Raw genomic sequence first — 18,893 nt, forward strand, 5'->3', positions numbered from 1 at the left:
ATCCCAGAGATGCAAGGATTCTTCAATATACGCAAATCAATGTGAAACACCATATTAATAAATTGAAGAATAAAAACCATATGATCATCTCAATAGATGCAGAAAAAGCTTTTGACAAAATTCAACACCCATTTATCATAAAAACTCTCCAGAAAGTCTGCATAGGCGGAACCTACCTCAACATAATAAAGGCCATATACAACAAACCCACAGCAAACATCATTCTCAATGGTGAAAAACGGAAAGCATTCCCCTAAGATCAGGAAGAAGACAAGGATGTCCACTCTCACCACTATTATTCAACATAGTTTTGGAAGTCCTAGCCATGGCAATCAGAGAAGAAAAAGAAATAAAAGGAATACAAATTGGAAAAGAAGAAGTAAAACTGTCATTGTTTGCAGATGACATGATACTACACATAGAGAATCCTAAAGATGCCACCAGAAAACTACTAGAGCTAATCAATGAATTTGGTAAAGTTGCAGGATACAAAATTAATGCACAGAAATCTCTTGCATTCCTATACACTAATGATAAAATACCTGAAAGAGAAATTACAGAAACAATCCCATTCACCATTGCAACAAAAAGAATAAAATACCTAGGGAAAAACCTACCTAGGTAGACAGAAGACCTGTATGCAGAAAACTATAAGACACTGATGAAAGAAATTAAAGATGATACCAACAGATGGAGAGATATACCATGTTCTTGGATTGGAAGAATCAATATTGTGAAAATGTCTATACTACCCAAAGCAACCTACAGATTCAATGCAATCCCTATCAAATTACCAATGGCATTTTTTACAGACTTAGAACAAAAAATCTTAAAATTTGTATGGAGACACAAAAGATCCCGAATAGTCAAAGCAGTCTTGAGGGAAAAAAACAGAACTGGAGGAATCAGGCTCCCGGACTGCAGACTATACTACAAAGCTACAGTAATCAAGACAATATGGTACTGACAAAAAAAACAGAAATATAGATCAATGGAACAGGATAGAAAGCCCAGAGATAAACCCACGCATCTATGGTCAACTAATCTATGACAAAGGAGGCAAGGATATACAATGGAGAAAAGACAGTCTCTTAAATAAGTGGTGCTGAGAAAACTGGACAGCTACATGTAAAAGAATAAAATTAGAACACTCCCTAACACCATACTCAAAAATAAACTCAAAATGGATTAGAGACCTAAATGTAAGACCAGGCACTATAAAACTCTTAGAGAAAAACATAGGAAGAACACTCTTTGACATAAATCACAGCAAGATCTTTTTTGAGCCACCTCCTAGAGTAATGGAAATAAAAACAAAAATAAACAAATGGGACCTAATGAAACTTCAAAGCTTTTGCACAGCAAAGGAAACCATAAAGACGAAAAGACAACCCTCAGAATGGGAGAAAATATTTGCAAATGAATCATTAGACAAACGATTAATCTCCAAAATATATAAACAGCTCATACAGCTTTATATTAAAAAAACAAACAACCCAATCCAAATATGGGCATAAGACCTAAATAGACATTTCTCCAAAGAAGACATACAGATGGCCAATAAACACATGAAAAGCTGCTCAACATCACTAATTATTAGAGAAATGCAAATCAAAACTACAAAACGGGGGATTCCCTGGTGGTGCAGTGGTTGAGAGTCCGCCTGCCGATGCGGGGGACACGGGTTCGTGCCTCGGTCCGGGAAGATCCCATATACCGCGGAGTGGCTAGGCCCGTGAGCCACGGCCGCTGAGCCTGCGCATCCGGAGCCTGTGCTGCGCAGCGGGAGAGGCCACAGCAGTGAGAGGCCCGCGTACAGCAAAAAAAAAAAAAAAAAAAAAAAAAAAAAACCTACAATGAGGTATCACCTCACACCAGTTAGAATGGGCATCATCAGAAAATCTACAAACAACAAATGCTGGAGAGGGTGTGGAGAAAAGGGAACCCTCTTACACTGTTGGTGGGAAATTAAATTGATACAGCCACTATGGAGAACAGTATGGAGGTTCCTTAAGAAACTAAAAATAGAATTACCATATGATCCAGTAATCCCACTACTGGGCATATACCCAGAGAAAACCATAATTCAAAAAAACACATGCACCCCAATTTTCATTGCAGCACTATTTACAATAGCCAGGTCACGGAAGCAACCTAAGTGCCCATCGACAGACGAATGGATAAAGAAGATGTGGTACATATATACAATGGAATATTAGCCATAAAAAGGAATGAAATTGGGTCATTTGTAGAGATGTGGATGCATCTAGAGACTGTCATACAGAGTGAAGTAAATCAGAAAGAGAAAAACAAATATCGTATATTAACGCATATATGTGGAACCTAGAAAATGGTACAGATGAAACAGTTTGCAGAGCAGAAATTGAGACACAGATGTAGAGAACAAACGACGTATGGACTCCAAGGGGGGAAAGCAGTGGGGGGGGGGGGTGGTGGTGGTGGGATGAACTGGGAGATTGGGATTGACATGTCTATACTGATGTGTATAAAATGGATGACTAAAAAGAAAATAAATAAATAAATAAATATTAAAAAAAAAAGGGAAAGGATAAGGAGTTTAATTCTGCCTCTCTGAATATCATTTTGTATGATCCGGATATGTGCTTCTTATATTCTTTTCTTAAACAAAGTGCACCTGGGCTCGCATTTGTTTTATTTGATCGTTTGTGTTTCACACATGCATGCAGATCTTCTGCATGATTCCATGTACTGTTCTAGCCCGAACTCATCTTTCCCTGCTGGCCTTTCTAAATTCACCCTCTGGTGCTCAATTTCCATCATATTCCACTGTCTAGTAACAAAACACTGGGCAAACTTCCTGCTCATGCTACACCTGTAAGCATCTCTCCTGCTACTCTCTGGTTCAACTTCTACTCAGTCCTCAAGACTCAGCTCAGTGCTCACCTCCTCCGGGAAGCCTTCCCTGAATCCCACCTATAGGTGGAACACCTCTCCTTCTGGGATCCTGGGGCTGTTTGTACTTGTGGCTCTTGTCCCTCTTACCATCAACTATACAACATAGAAATAATCCATTTACATAGCTCTTTAAAATTTGAGCCACCCCCATCCACCCCCCACCAACGCCAACACACACGCACACACACACGCACACACGCGTGCGTGCGTGCGTGCGCGCGCGCGCGCGCACACACACACACACACACACACACACACACACACACACGGACTAGGATACAACCGTCTCTGGAACAGAAATGCTGGCAAAGGCTTATCAGTTGCTTACTGTTTGCCAGACCTGCAGCCAAACATTAAGTCTTCCTAACAGTCCTTTGAGTGGGTGATATTGTTATTCCTGTTCTGAGCGGTTAGGGACCCTGTCAACACTACTCAGTCACTAAGGGACAAAGATGGAGGAAACAGGGACCCAAGTCCGTCAACTCCCAGCACCTGGCATGGTCCGTAGTCAACGTTTGCTGAGTCGAAGGGCAATTCTGGGAGTGAATAAGCAGAATGAAGGTATCTGTAAGGAAGTCTTACTGACTGCAAGCTGGGAGCCCCTGTGTTAAAGCAAGAGTGAGGGCCATGAGAAGCCTCTCCGCTCTGGGGTCCCCAGAATCCTGCCCCTTCCCCACAACTGCCAACTTTGTCCCAGAATGTAGCCTTGCCATTTATGCTTTGAACAGCCTTTTCAGGGATCCCCAGGGAATACCTAAACCTTGCAGAGATTGCCCCTTGCCCCCATGGGGTTTGCATTGGTGGGAAGGAGTAATGCCTATGCTTTGCTCCTATCCTACCCTTCCTTCTTGCTTTGAGCTGTCCCTTTGAAGCAACATGTGGGGGGTGGGGGTGGAAACTCAGAGATAAAGTTGCTCTATGCAGCCAGGATCACACCAACAGGTAAGAGTGTTAGTCAGTACCCTTGCCATAAGACTGAATTTATGAACTCATGTATCTAGTTCAAAATTAATTAGCTTCAGGAATGGCTGGATCCAGGTGTTCAAGTGATGTCATCAGAACTCCATCTTTCTCTCTCTCTCCCTCAAGTTTTAGCTCTGCTTTCCTCTGTGTTGGCCTCATTATCAAAAAGACTCTCCCAACTCTGGTTGCCAGCAGCTCCTAGTTTGCCTCTTACCCATTCAGCCAGTTCCTAGTAGGACTCCTCGTTCCTTTTCTTATATAAGTCCCCAATCCAAGTGGCCTGGCTTAGGTTTCCTGTTCATGTCTGAATCACCAAGGTAGATTGGAGAGAGAATACATCCACTGGCCAGGCTTGGGTAATTTGGCCACTCCTAAAATGTGCATTTGTGAGGGAGTAGAGGTGGATTTCATCCCCACCCAAAATGCAGGAATCAAGGGTAGAGGTGGCAGTAATGCCCCCAGGGAATCAAAGTCCTATTTTCAGAAGTGACTGGGCAGACAAAAATCAACAGACATCTACTACAAAATGTCTTGGTGAAATAGGAACTCCTTCTTCTGCAGTAAATTCCTCAAGCCTGAGCCCATGTCAAGTACCCCAGAATCCCAGAATTCAGGATTCTCGTGAAGGGGCCCTAAAAGTGGACATAATGCAGGACACATGGGTTGTTTATGATGGCAATCTTCCACTCGTCCTCTCGTGTGTCTGGCTAAGATGATATCAGAATTCAAAGACTCGGGAGATCACAAGCTGTAAAAAAGTAATCTTCTATTAAGCCCTGTGCCATCCCTACTGTGGTGGCATTTGGAAGATGAAACCAGCACCGTTCCTTTGGAGATAGCAGTTACTTTCCAATTGCACTGATAAAAAAAGGAAGGCATGAAGTAAATTGACATTTACGTGCTAGGAGAAGCATATTTTCTTTCCTACTCCAAAACCACTTCAGGAGCTGGGGAAGGGGGGGGGGCGGTCGCTGGCGGATGCCCCTCCCCATCTTTTAGGCTGTGGGAGCATCTGGCCTGGGGTGGGGGCGGCGGCCAGCCTCAGAGGCCAGGTGGGGTTCAGCCTCCCATCCTTTGTGCTGCCCGCACCCCCATCTGCTACTCTGCTACCGGCAAATTGAAATACCAGCCTGTTTCAGCTCAGAAATGTGGAAATTAAGAAAGGAAATGAGGGGCGGTGGGAAGAAAAGAGAAGCGATGAATCACTTTTGGATTGCTGCCTCATTCGCAATCCACGTGGTGAGAGGCAGATCCATGTAGGAGGAAGAGTCTGGGAGTTGAAAAGACCTGAGTTCATATGATAGCTCCATTACAGGCTGGCAAGAGGCCCTGGGCCACTTACCCCTCTGAGCCTCGGTTTCCTCATCTGTAAAATGGGGACCTGCCTTTCACGGGGTCATTCTGAAGGTTAAGGGACACAGGTACATGGCAGCTGGTCCAGAGTTGGCTGAAGGATGTTGATCTTCCTTCTCTTTCTCCTATCAGGTGGGGCCACAGCCACTGCGGCTCCATCGCCATCACTCCCTTCCATCTAGACCAGCAGGCGGTGGTGCTCAGTTCCCTTCCAGCGGCCCTGAGATCCAACCTCCTTGCCCAGCTTTCCACGCCTGCCCCTTCTGCTCCCGCCCAGCCCTATTTTGCCCTCTAGCACATTCTCCATCCCCAGGCTCTACCTATGTGGGTAGTTGGCTGTTTCTGCCCTACCCAGGGCTCTTTGCTACCTCAAGGCCTTCCCTCTCCCACCCCTACTTTTCCCAGGGCTGGTTCCTTCTCATCACTTGGCCTCTGCCCAAATGTCACCTCCTCCAAGAAGCCCTCCCTGACTACCCTGGAGAAAGCAGCTGCCCACACTTCAGTCACTTTCTAGCTCATCTCTCAAAACCGATCTCATTTATTTATCTGTTATTATCTCTCCCCCAGGAGAAGATGCGCATTAAAAGGCAGGGAACATTTCCATCTTGTTCATCTGTGTGTTCCTAGTGCCCAATGGCATGCCTGGCACAGAGCAAGCATTCAAACATTTGGGGTGAGAGGGAGGAAGAAAGGGAAAAGGGAAGGAGGGAGGGAGGAGGGAGGAAGGGAAGGAAATAGAAAGAAGGAGGAAGTTGGAGACCTGACTCCCCACCCCATTCTAGAGCCTCTATTCCTAATGCTCTAGGTCTTGGGTCCCCCCACCTCCCTCTCCCAGTCCCTACACACATATGACGCCTGCCGCCACTGAACTCCAACGCCTGGCCTATCCCCATGCAGATGGCTGCCTTACATATAACAATCCGCCATTAGTACTTCCTCCTTTTGTGCCAGTCCAGTTCACAGATACTATTTCCACATCACTCTTCTGAGGTATCAAGCATAATGTTATTCATCTGTTATTTCTGCTTGCCCCCTGCACACTCCCTTCTGGAAAGAGAACCGTGTGTCACCTCTGGAGAACCACCCCTGCCCCACACGCAGCCCCTGTAGCTCTGATGGAGTTGTCCTGATCTCCAGCTCCAGGGCTGGACGTGTGACCCAGGTCTGGCCAAGGAGAATGCAGTATTTTCCTGGCCACAGTGATTGGCTAGAAATGGTCACATGACTCCAGCTGGGGCCACTGACATTGAATCCAGGACTTTCCCTACACGTTAATTAGCCAAGAGGCACTGTCTTTCTGCTGGGAAATGCCAAACCAGGTAGATGAAGTCTGGAGCTGACAGCCATCTTCCCACCATGTGGGGACAGTCTGACTGAGAATAAAGCCAGCGTAGAGGGCAGCAGAGCCCAGAGATAGACAGATTCTGCTGATATCATTTGAGCCAGCTTTACCTGAAGTAGATGCCATGCCAGAAAAATCTCAGTGAACCAAGCCAATAAATTCCTTTTTGTGCTTAAGACAGTCGGACTCGCACTTGTTGCTTGTTGCCAAAATGGTTCTGACTCGTAGAACATTCATCAGTTGTGGGATAGTCGAGACATGTAAGGCAGCCAGGGGCACAGAGGGCAACATCCTCCGCTAGAAAGGGGAGAAGGTAAACAAAACTCCAGGGCAGATTCGACCAGAAGTCAACCGGGGATTTCAACAGGAAAACCAGCATCGTCCCAGCTCCTGAGCTGCTCTCTGCTGGAGGTAACCAGTCTGTTTTGAAGGCCCTGCTTCCCCTCGCTCCAAGAATCAGACAGCCTTGAAATCTTTCAAGGCAAAAAATAAGTCTGAGGTAGCAGTCATATCTCTGGAGGAGAAGGACTTCCTCAGCCTTCTTTAAGGTGCAAAGAATTTCCAGCATGTAGGAGGCCTCCCACTTGCCTTCCGTTTCCAGACCCGTATCAGGCATGCCTCCTGGACGCCGTGTATACTCAAAATGGTACCCGGGGACAGGCTGGGGCCCATTCCGGCTCTCTCCAGCAGGCAAGCGCTCACCTGAGCCCACAGGAGGAAACAACTCCAGAAAAGCATCCCAATGGGGGGGCAGCCCAGCTCCCCAGAGCCTCGCTTCAGAGCAGAAACACAGCTGGGGGTGCGAGGCACCAGGAAAGGCCTCGTCAGTGTGACAGGTGTCGAGTTCTCAGAAAGTGACAGCCTCTAGTTCTCCTGGGATCTCTGACTCTAGGTAGACAGACAATTCTCTCCCTGCTTCTGAGGCCAGGAGTAGGGCCTGCCTGTTTGGGGGATGGGCTGGGTTTTGCTTCGTTCCGGACGCCCCTCCTGGCTGCAGCTCCACCCGACCCTCAAGAGGGGGTCTCAGGAGGACGCGAGGAGAAGTGCGGTGCTGGAGAGACAAGAACCTGGGTTTTCAAGAACTCGGCCCCAGGTCTGAATCGCACCCCACTGTTCAGTCCATTCTTTACGCCCTCCCTGCTGGGGACCCTGAACTCTCTACCTTCCAGGGCACACCCGGCACTCCCTCCTGAGCTCCAGACTCACAGGGCCACCCTCCAGCTGGCCATCTCGGCTGAGACATCCAGCAGACACCTCAAACTCAACACCTCCCAAACTAAACTCCCTGCTCCGCACACCAGCTGCTCGTCCGCCTCCTGGTTTCTTAGCTCAGTGAATGTCACCTCTAACCCCTCCCCAGACTGAAGTTTTTCCCTAAGTCTTCTCTCCCCCGCTCACCTCCAGATAATCACTGCCAGTCCTGTGGATTCTCCCTCCTAAACCTCTCACCCCACCGGGACCTTTCAGCCCAGCCTTCTGTTGCCTGGATTATTTCAGCAAACTCCTAATAGGTTTCCCTCGCTCGCTGCTAGTAATTGTCCATTCAGCAGCCAGACTGGTTGTCCTGAAACACACATTCAGCCCCCTGCAGGGACAATCCTCTGCCAGCCCAACAAGGCTCAGTGCCTCACCATGGCTTGCAAAGCCTTTCTTGGTCTGATTTCCAGCCTGGCAAAAAGAAAGTATTCACATGTTTCCTCTAAACCGGACAAACTTTCAGTAAAGGGCCAGATAGTAAATATTTTAGGCTTTGCGGGCCATATGGTCTCTGTCGCAACTACTCCGCCGTTGTAGTGGGAAAGCAGCTGCATGCATTATGTAAATGAATGGCGGTGGCTGTATGCCAATAAAACTTTATTTACAGAAACAGGTGGCGGGCCAGATTTGACCCATGGGCCATAGTTTGCCAGTCTCTGCTCTAAAGGGATGAGCTAAGTTCTCGCCTCATTTCAGTTGCCTCTAGAAAATGGAGATAATAATCCTCACGTTGAAGGGCTGGTGAAGGATTTGAGAGAACTTGTCAAGCACCTGGCATAGAGTCCAGCACACAGTAGGTGCTCAGTTGGTGCACACTGTTATTAAAGCTGTTATCACCGCTCTCCCTTTCTGCATGTTTAAGAATTGGTCAGCCCTGACTCCATAGCAAGGAGGTTGTAAGGATGGAGACCCTCCTTTTCCAAAGGCCTGATGATACATGATGCATTTCCAGAGGTGCTGGGAAACCATACAGCTGAGCACCTACTGTGTGCCAGGCACTGGGCCTCACGTTGCTGAGTGATCAAAATAAATCATAAGGCAATATTCACCTCCTGAGCCCAAGTCTTTAAAGTCTAAAGAAGTGGAGGAAAAACTGCAAGAAATTGTTTGTTCAGTAGCATGCCTACTATGTGCCAGGCCTCATGTAGCACTGGGGCTGCCCAGAGGAACAGGAAGCAAGCTCTGCTTCTAGAAGAAGGTACCGCCTAGAAAAGCTATTTTCTCTTGACTTCGAAATTTCTCCTTGTCCTTGAAGCCACGTCTCCCACTCGGAGGAAAGCAGTGGCGCAATTCGCCTTGGGTCCCTCCAGAGCTCTGCAGGTCAGGCCTACGTCCCCTCCATCTCCTCGATGGGCCCTGGGGATCTGACAATAAATGAAACTGCCTCCTTCTTTTACCTGGGCAGGGCCTTAGCAGGGTCCCAGAGCAGAGGGGTGAGAAGGGAGGGTCCCGGTTGACTGAAGATCCTGTGTTGGCTCGCGAACAAGACCTTCTCCACGGCCTTCATCTTCCTAAAGGACATCTCTCTTTGGACAAATCCCAGTTCACCTCCCACCTGGGCTCTTCTTCATCCATGAGGCAGAGATCTAGCCCTTGCCCCTGGAGAAGCAGAAGTCTTGGGCAGAGACTGCTAACTGTGCCCCAATATCCAATCCCCACGTGTCTCTGCTAGTGACAGAATCCCCACTTTCTGATGGAACTCATGGATGCCCAACCGGCAACCACACTACCCAGCTCCCTTGCTAGGCATGGCTGCATGAGCAAGCTCTGTTCAATGGGATGCCTTTGGAGGGAAGTGGCGCACTCTTCCTTCATCTCTGTCCCCCCTTTGCTACCTGGAACAGGGACCATGCAGATGAGAGGAAGCCATCTTGGGTTATTCAAATGAGAGGAATATCCGAGGCATCACGGAGCCACAACAGGGAAGGTGCCTGGGTCCCTGATGCCATGAAGCCACTGTCCCAGCTCTGGATCACCTCATCCAGACTATCATGTGATGGAAAAATAAACTGCCTTGATTCAGATACTGTTATTTTGGTTTCTTTGTAACAACACCTGAATCTGAATCTTAGCTAATGTGTCACACACAGTGGCCTGATACCCCAACCTCTCACCAGTGCACACAGCACTGTGCAAACGAAGCAATACGTTATGGATTCACTAAACCAACAATCGCTGAACACGCACTATGTGCTGGGGATGGAGCCAGAGGCTGTCGGGGGCTGCTGAGATAAATCAAAGTCCTTGGTTGCTAGCTAGTAAGACAAAAAAAGTAGTGATGAAGATATACTGGGTACTTTCTATATACACGTAACAGACTTATGAGATAAGTCTTATAAGTCTATTATGAGACACAGATGTGCAAACTGAGGTCTAGGAAGGTTACGTTGTTTGCTATGGACTAAACTGTGTCCCCCTAAAATTCATATGTTGAAGCCCTAACCCCCCAGTGTGACTATACTTGGAGATAAGATCTTTAGGAGGCAATTAAGGTTAAATGAAATAATAAGGGTGGGGTCCTAATCTGATAGAACTGTGACCTTATAGAAGAGGAAGAGATAGCTCTCTGTCTCTCTCTGTCCCTCCCTTTCCCTCCCTGTCCCTCCTCCACCCCTCTCAATCCCTGCCATGTGAGGACACAACAAGAAAGTAGCTGCAGGTCAGGAGGAGAGCTCTCACCAGAACCCAATCATACTGACACCCTGATCTCAGCTTTCCAGCCTCCAGAACTGTGAGAAAATAAATGTCTGCTGTTTAAGCCCCCCAGTCTGTGGTACTTTGTTATGGCAGCCCAAGCAGACTAAGACACAAACCCACAGCCAGGCAGTCTGGCTCTACCCTCTTCTCCATCCATCCTCCACGAAGAGTAAAAAGAAGCACGTTACAGGCAGACTTGTCCCAATACCACTGACATCACCCCAACGAAACAGGACAGAGTTAACCTTCATGGAGCCCTCACTCGGACCCTGGTGCTATGCTCAGTGTTTCCCAGGCACCACGTCTCTTCTCCCTCTCTACAGCCCTGGGAGGCACATGCTCTTATAATCCTGATGTTAAAGATGCAGAAACCGAAGCAGAGAGGACAAGAAGCTGGTCCAATCCTAAGCACATTCACGTGACACCGTGATAAGGGTTGAAGGGATTTCCATCTTCCTACAGAAAGAGAAGGGATAAAGGGGCTGGGAGACACCAGAGGTCCTGTGCAGCTCTGTGCTCGTCCTTATTTTAAGCCAGACAGGAATAAACTCTCACCTGTCCTCTGAGCTGTGAACTCCTCAAAGCCAAGCCCTGTCCCTCATTTGTCCCCTAGTCCCAGCAGAGTCTGAGGAATGGTAGGCCTTCCACCATGTGTGCCGTGAAAATGGGTGAATATCTTTGTTTCCACTCTTTCTGTCCATCGCTCTTGCTTTTGTCCCCAGGACCCCTCACCCTCCTTCTGGCAAGAGTGCTCCCTAATGTCTTAGGGACCAGCCAATGAGACCCTCCCAAAGAGGTGAAGCGTGTGTCCAAAGCCCAAATTAATCAAAGCATGACCCTCACCCAGCCACAGTGACTGGTACTGGGATGGGCCCTTGGGCCAACGAGGTAGAGGAGATGCAGCTGGGAGCCCACGGGGATGTAGTGGTGGCAGATGCCGCCGTCATTTTGCTCCCAGGCAGAGCAAGAGACTGAAGCCAACACAGAGAAAGGCGGTTCTGGGTGGCGCAGAAGAGCTAAGGTTCTGCTCGCTATGTCCCTGAAGGTGGAGCTCCCCTGGATTTTTTCTTTCACACACCAATACGTTTTCTCTCCCTCTCTCTCTTGTTTTGCTTAAGCCATTTTTGCAACCAATTTTTCTGCCCCATTTGAACCAAATGTGTTCTAATGGACACTTTGTATGGGGCCTGTCTCCTAGTTTCAATAAATTCCAACTTACCTTTTAAGGAAAAAAACCTCCCCTGGTCTCCATGAATATTTTCCCAAGCCCAGTTGGTCCATAGGGGTGGTTTTGGCATTCGCTGTTTGTCCTGTTTGTCCAGCGTCATAAGGTCGCTTCAAGGAGGAAGAGCAAGTATGACAGCATCGATTTCCTGTAGAACTAGCACTGGGCCTTGGTCCCAGCTTGTCTCACATCTTATTTAGATGCAGACACATGTGTCTCATTTTTCAAGGAGACTACAAGTTCCATGAGGTAAGTAACGTCCTATGAATTCAACAAGCGATGATGGAGTGCCTGAGGTGTCCTAGACTCTGGCGAGAAGCTGCGAACACAGAGGATAAGAAAAGGTCACTGTCCTCTCCAAGGAAAACGTGGAAGCTGAACAATTACACCTACAGGAGTGCATCCCGACAGGGTGTTTCTAGTTGCAAGTAACCAAGAAAGGCAACTTGCACTGGCTGGCGCAACCGAGGAGCTCTGGTTTGTCCAAACGGAAAGTGCAGGTGAGATCCAGCTTCCGGGTTGGATGAGTCCCGAGACTTAACAATGCTACATGTGGCCCAGGTGTTTTCTATTCCTCAGCTCTGCCGTCTCAGCAACATCCCCATCAAGGCTGCCTGCATCCCGCGGCCACGCCTTTCCACATCACATGCGGGGCAGGTGAATGCAGGTTCAAACAAGATGCACCCTGATTGGATCCGCTAGGTCACATGCTTGCCTGCAAACCAATGACTGGGCAGGAAATGGACGGTGCTGATCCCTGTAAGCCAATCGGGGCTCACTGCCGGACCAAGGGGGTGGAGTCAGCTTTCACCAAGGCCCTGGCTGCATGGGGGTATTTAATACCTGAAGGAAATTCCAGGAGCTGAAGGAAGGTGGGAGGGAAGGAAGGGTTGGTGGTAAACATCCACTGTCTGCTCTCAGAGGTGAGAATCGGAGCAGATGCCCCTGAGCTGATACGGAAGTCTTTCCTCCCACCTCCATCACTGGGCTGCGCTCACGTCCTTTGCTCGGTATTACCCCGTGGTCACTATAGCATCAGCGGCAGAAGCAGCACCTGACGTTTATGAACCACTTTCTGGTGCCAGATGCTAAGTGCCCCACATTTGCTGTTCATTGTCTCATTTAACCACAGCCTTAGGAAGGATGGTTATTTCCATTTTGCAGATTAGGAAGCTGAGGCCTGGAGAACCGAAGTGACCTACCCAAAGTTGGCCTGAACTGGAAAGTCAGGGTAGCACCGTGTTGTCCTCGGTTCCCTAGTTGGAGAGGTTGAGTCACCCCTGTGCGCCGGGTGCTTAGCTGAGGGGATGGGCCTTCAAACGTAGGCAGAAGCCGCGTCTCCACTGAGCATTAATTTGCCCTTGGAACAACCCTACACACTTCACAAGGGCTGCCTCCAGAGTCCTTGCAAGTGCCCAACTTGGCAATCTCTGCTGCCTTATTTCATTTCTCTGCAAACTGCAGGGAACATGCAATGGAAGCAGCAGCTTCAGGCCCCGTGATGCTCTAAATTAAAGTGAAGTCTCGGGACTTCCCTGGTGGTCCAGTGGTTAAGACTTTGCCTCCCAACACAGAGGGGTGTGGGTTTGATCCCTGGTCAGGGAGCTACGATCCCACATACCTCTGGGCCCAGAAACCAAAACATAAAACAGAAGCAATATTGTAACAAATTCAAGAAGACTTTAAAAATGGTCCACATCCAAAAAAAAAAGTCTTAAAAAAAGAATAAAGTGAATTCTTCCCTGAAAATAAACTCGACACCACACTACACTGCATGATCAGCACGATAACATTAGCCACTACTTTCTAGAATTGGCAAAATCAACACTGGTTGTCAGTTTTCGGAGGGAGGGGGGCATGTTTCACCAATTGCATCGCCTCAGGACAGGTGTGCATGACACGGCAGGGACTCAGCAGAGCCAGCAGAGCCCTCTGGTTGGCCCTGTGTTTTCTACCACGTTTCCCTCTCTCGTATCTGCTAGAAGCGCCAGTTAGCACCCTGGGCTTGCAGAAGTCCTCAGCTGCTCTGTCTCAGCCAGGTCCACGTCTTCTCCTCTGAGGGCAAGGGTTCCAAGGAGCCCTTTCCCCCGCTCAAGTAAGTTCCTCCTCTGATGGGTGGGGGCCAGGGTGGGGCAAAGGTAGGCGTGGGAGAGGATGAGGAAGGACTCACGTGGGGCCCATCTCCACCTAACAAAACAGGGCACTTCGCACTGAAAGTTCATCAAAGCCTAGTCGGCTCCCCTCCTTCTGGACTGCGTGAATGAGTTGCCTGGTGCCTCTCCTGGAAGCATCTGCCTTACTTTCCTCTGAACTCCTGGAGCCCTGCATCAGGCTTGCTTTCCTGGAACTTTGGATCTTCTCCTCGTACTAGCTTTGCTCCATTAAGATCCACCCTCAGCTCACCTTTGCTCTACAGAGGCCGCTGAGGAGAAGCAGCTGGGCAAAGCTGGCAGATCCACGCAGGAGGAACGTGCCTGGGGCAGTGGAACCAGGGCACCCACGGGAGCTGCTGTGTGGCTTAAGCATGTTACTTCCTAGTCCTGAACCTCATCCATAAACTGGGGACAAAAGCGGTGCCTACTCCCCTGGAGGCTCCCCCACCCCCACCCCTGACACGGGTAGGCGGGTTTCCTCAATCTCAGGTAAAGGGATATATAAACCTCAAGCCCCTTCCAGCCAGACTGCCATCCCTAACTCCTTCCCATCCCCAATTCTGGAGCTGCCGCAGTTCTATCTTATAAGGATATCATGAAGATTAATGAGCATGGGAAATGTTTACCACCGTGTCTGGACCTCGGAAGCACCCAGCACATAGCCACAATTATTATGGCCTGATGATGTTCATTTTTCAATAGCTCTGTGCCTCAGTTTTCTCAGCCGTAAAATGGGGATAATAATAACACACACCCTCAAGAGGCTTAAATGAGCTGTTGTAGAAGCATCTAGCACAGCGCCTGGCCCATAGAAAGGACTCAGCAAAGGTTGGCTGTTAAGCAGTTAAATATTAAGATTAAAGAATTGAGAGGCAGTGGGGCATGGTGAGAACAACATGGCCTGTAATTTCACTTCGTCTATGTCCAGGTTTTACCACTTATTAGCTCTGAGTAGAGTTCTCCACCCTCTCTGAGACTTAGTCTTTTCTCCTCCAAATAGGGATAATGATTGTACAGCTTTGTGATGGTGCTGGGAGGGCTTGTGAATTTCAAATGCCTCACTCTGCCAAAATGCGTTATCATAGCTGGTCTGGCTGCTGTCCTTTGAAAGGTCTGCTTACAAAGTTGGCCCTTAGCTGGCATCTGGGAAGGCAGATTTCAGGAAGGTTCCCATCATTCCCTGACAAGGGTAGCTAAACTATCTGCACAAACAGCGTGGTTTCTGCTGAACACTTGTTTCCCTTCAGGGAAATTTGGTACATGCCAGGCAAGGAGTGCCTATTTACCAGCCCCAGTAAAGACCCTGGGCACTGAGTCCCTAATGAGCATCCCTGGAAGGTAACGTTCCGTATGTGTTGTCACAACTCATTGCTGGAGAAATTATGCCTGTCTTGTGACTCCCCGGGAGAGGGCTCGGCGTGCTTGTGCCTGATTTCCCCTGGACTTTGCTGCACGTGCCTTTTCCCTTTGTGGATTTCCCTCTGTATCCTTTTGCCATAAGAAGCCCTGAGTTCAACTATATGCTCAATCCTCTTAGCAAATCATCAAACCTAGGGATGATCTTAGGGACACCTGATGCACATAGTACCTGCCCCGTGGTTAGTCCTCAGGAAGCAGAGTCCTCGAAAATAAGTTCCCACGGTAGTCATGGGCTCAGTGTCCTTAATTGCAAGGATCAAATATGAGAGACCCCTAACTTGTTTTCCATGTTTTAAAACGTTCAAGACGATATTTATTGGCATGGACACAGAACCTACCAGTGGCAAAGACAAAGATAGGCAGTCATGAGAATATTCACAGCCTTGTCATCTTAAATTCTAAAGAAAAATTCTATCAGCTTTGCCTTTGCTCTCTGGGAAGGGAACTTGTCTGACTGGCTATGGGGCTTTTTCTTAATTCATTAAAATAGTCAATAAAGGAGATAAGATGAGGAGGGGCTAGTGGGAGTTCCAGTGGGGAAGGAGAGAACTACCAGGGGGAGAGAAGGATGGATTTGGGAAGTAGGGAGAGAGCTCAAAATCAAAGCACCCATGAAGGCTGAAGTAGAGATCGTTTTGTTTGTTTTACTTTGTCTAAATGTGGTAGATAAAGAAGAGAAATCTATTTGGCAGCTACCGCGTATTGAAGGAAGAAGAATTGGGAAAGAACTTACACATGCAAGCACGGGATCAAAATTTCTTAAGGGAAAAGAACCTGAAACAGATTCTTAGAGGGCAAACATCTCACAGTAGAATTAAAGGCAAATTAGTAACATATGCATAACATGGGCTCCTGAAGACTCCTGAGTTTAGAAAATAGACACACTCCCTGAAGGAGACAGCAAGACTTATCGTCAAGGCAGAAGGTAATTGATGCAAATAAAAGGCATAAAAAGTTATTGGAAGAGGTACTTCACACAGAAGAGATCCAAAACGGCTATGAACACATGAAAAGGAGCTGAGCTGCATTACTTATCAGGGAAACGCAGGTTGAAACCATAAAGCGATACCATTATGCACCCACCTGAAAGGCTGATGTGAAAATGCCAAGCGTTAGCAAAGAAATGAAGCAACTGGGATGCAGACACGGCTGCTTGTAGATAGAGGAGAATAAATTGGTACAACCACTTTGCAAAACTACTGAGCAGCAGCTTCTAAAGCTGGACATATGTACAACTTACAACCCAGCAATTCCGCTCCCTGGAACATACCCAGCAGAAATGCAAACATCTGTTCACCAAACACATGTACAAGAATGTTCATATCACTATTCATAAATAGTCTCAAATTAAAACCTAACCCAAAACTCATCAACGGCATAGATGAAGAAATTGTAGTATACTCACACAATGGAATATTCTACAGCAGCGGTCGGAAAACTACGGCTCTCTGTTTGTAATCCAGGTTGCCTGTTTTTGTAAATAACATTTTCTTAGGACACAGCCCTGTCCATTGGTTTAAACATTGTCCATAGCTGCTTTCACACGATAACATCAGAGTTGAGTAGTTGTGACAGAGATCAAATGGCCTGAGAAGACTCCTATATTTACTATCTAGTCCTGTATAGAAAAAGTTTGCTGAACCCTGCCCTACAGCATTGAGCATAAACAACATATAACTACATATGATGAGAAGGATGTGCATACCTCACAATGCTGAATAACAGATGCCAGTGACAGGAAAAATTTGATTCCATTTTCATAAAGTTGAAAACAGGCAAAACTAGCCCAGGGTGTGGATGTGAGAAGTCAGGATAGACCTTCCCCCCTGGAAGGCATAGTGACAGAAAAGGGACATGTAGCTTCATGGGCACTGATTATGCTCTGCTTCTGGATCCATAGGCATGTGACATGGCTGTGTTCTCTTGGTGAAAATTCACCCAGCTGCACACTTATATGCACATTTCTCTCTCTATATATGACATTTTAATGGAAAGTCTTAAAAAAAAAATTGGTGGAGCTCTCTGACCTGACCATAAAACTCCAAGCCTTCACCCTGTTCTTGTTTGTATCTGCCTTCACACAGATTGATGGTTCCCTGGAGGGCATTTCTCCTGCTCTTTAATGTATTAATAATGCAAAACTCTTCAAAACTCAGTTCAGCTGTTCCCCTTCTCCAGGATGCCTTCCCACTGACAATCCAGGGAAGCAGAGAGCAAAAGCCCTACGAGGGGGACACTGATTTCAGGGCAACTTGGTAGGTGGCATCTTAAGCCAATCCTAAGTTAATTTGGAGAAATAAAAATTTGGAGAAGTAAAAGAAGCATGACAGACTGAACCTTGAGTGTTTGCCACATGAGAAGCTAGGTTGGCAATCCTGGAGGAGTTCAGTCATTTGTAGTTTAGACCAATCCAAGCTTAACCCACCTGGGGTGGGAGGTAGGGGGACAGGTTGGTTTGGTGGAAAGAACATGGAACACCCCTGGAAAAAGGATCTGTGTAGCAGTCAGGATACAGTGAAGTGAAAGTAACTAAGAGGCCAACTCAAACTGGCTTCAGCAAAGTGAGGAGTTCACTGTCTTGCATAACTGAGAAACGTATGGTGGGAGGAGATGGTTTCAGGTAGGGCTGGATCCAGCGTTGTAAACAATGTCATTGGGAATCTGTCTCCTCTCTCTCTTTTGGCTCTACCTCCCCACTGCCCCTCCCCGGTTTCCACCTTTTGACAGGCTGTCTGCCTGGGGTAACTAACCCCAGCAGATCCATACTTGCATCTTTAACTCCAACAGAAAGAACCACCTTCTCTTTCCCAATAATTCAAGAGAAGTCACAGAACCAATTCTCCTTTAGCTCACTTGGGCCACAGGTTAACACCTGACCAAATCCTTGTAATGCAGGGATGGAATGTGGTACTTATTCAGGCCCGAGTCAGGCCTTCCCCCTGGAGCCTGCAAAGAAACCTCACATGGCCTGAGGATGGGAAGGCCCCCTGCAAAGGAAAACAAGGGTGCTGTCACCCTGTTACCAGCAAGGCGAGGACAGGAGGCTGAGCTGGTCAAAACTACGGCCACCCCATGCACCTGCTGATCAACTGTGACCTTAAAGAATGGTGTTTTCTGATCTGTACCAGGGTGTGGCCACCCGCACTGCACACAGATGGTCAACAATCATGTGATTCACCCCGGGGCCGAGCACCTGGCACTGAATGGCCTGAGAAATCATGAACCCTTCTGTACCATCTTGTCCTACACTCATGCCCGGGGCTGGGGACAAGGGTCAACAGCACAGGGCACCCACCTGCAGCCGCTGTGGGGCTACTGTGTGTGTGTGTGCGGGGCCCTGCCAATCACAGCCACTCAACCTGATAGGAGAATCATTATTTTCCAGAGGAGAATCATTATTCCTTTTCAATCATGCAATTGAAACAAACAAGAATCAGGCTCAAATTAATTCAGTACAAAAGTGGTTTCTGGTTTGCAAGTGAAATGTGGGCTTCAGACTGCACTTTCAACTACAGTTTAAAAACCACACCCTCCTGGGATTACGAGG

General features: G+C 47.8%; 1 long non-coding RNA gene across 2 annotated transcripts in view; it reads right to left on the reverse strand.

The window, feature by feature from the left end:
* LOC117197779 (uncharacterized) overlaps positions 1 to 18,893 on the reverse strand; it is a 231,081-nt gene that overhangs the window by 117,246 nt on the left and 94,942 nt on the right. For both annotated transcript variants that reach the window (XR_007472119.1, XR_007472118.1), the window contains exon 3: positions 11,769 to 12,093. This is a non-coding gene — a long non-coding RNA (uncharacterized LOC117197779). The remainder of the gene's footprint in view (positions 1 to 11,768; positions 12,094 to 18,893) is intronic.

The sequence above is a fragment of the Orcinus orca genome, chromosome 16 (genome assembly GCF_937001465.1).
Source record: "Orcinus orca chromosome 16, mOrcOrc1.1, whole genome shotgun sequence".
Lineage (NCBI taxonomy): Eukaryota > Metazoa > Chordata > Mammalia > Artiodactyla > Delphinidae > Orcinus > Orcinus orca.